General features: G+C 35.8%; 1 protein-coding gene across 2 annotated transcripts in view; it reads right to left on the bottom strand.

Moving 5' to 3' along the window:
* Positions 1 to 178, bottom strand: part of LOC119586150 (leukocyte elastase inhibitor-like) — a 3,961-nt gene extending 3,783 nt beyond the window's left edge. Inside the window, exon 1 of one of the 2 annotated variants that reach the window (XM_037934843.1) lies at positions 64 to 178. The gene's annotated coding sequence lies outside the window, so the exon portion shown is untranslated. The remainder of the gene's footprint in view (positions 1 to 63) is intronic. The other variant, XM_037934847.1, reaches the window with a different exon arrangement.
* Between the last annotated feature and the right edge of the window lie 118 nt (positions 179 to 296).

Below are 296 nucleotides of genomic sequence, written 5' to 3'. Positions count from 1 at the left end.
TGACGACCAGATACAATAGTTTGTTTATAAAAACAACAAGAAGGCGTTTGATTTCATATCTACCTATACGTCTACTTGCTCTATGCAAACCCGATGTAAAAAAAAATCAGTGACCACAGACAAACGGAAGCAAACTTGACGCTCGTTTAAACTAGACTGAAGGCTTGCATCCTCTGTTACCATGACATTTGATATTATTTTTTGTTATGGCTGAATAATTATTTTTGGGGAAACAATCAGTTATTTTGATCTCGAATCACGTCCTTAACAATGGAAGTTAAGCAGTCCCATTGTGT

The sequence above is a fragment of the Penaeus monodon genome, chromosome 21, assembly GCF_015228065.2.
Source record: "Penaeus monodon isolate SGIC_2016 chromosome 21, NSTDA_Pmon_1, whole genome shotgun sequence".
Classification (NCBI taxonomy): domain Eukaryota; kingdom Metazoa; phylum Arthropoda; class Malacostraca; order Decapoda; family Penaeidae; genus Penaeus; species Penaeus monodon.
Note: the sequence above shows the minus strand (reverse complement) of the source record. Positions and strands in the feature narration are given on the sequence as shown.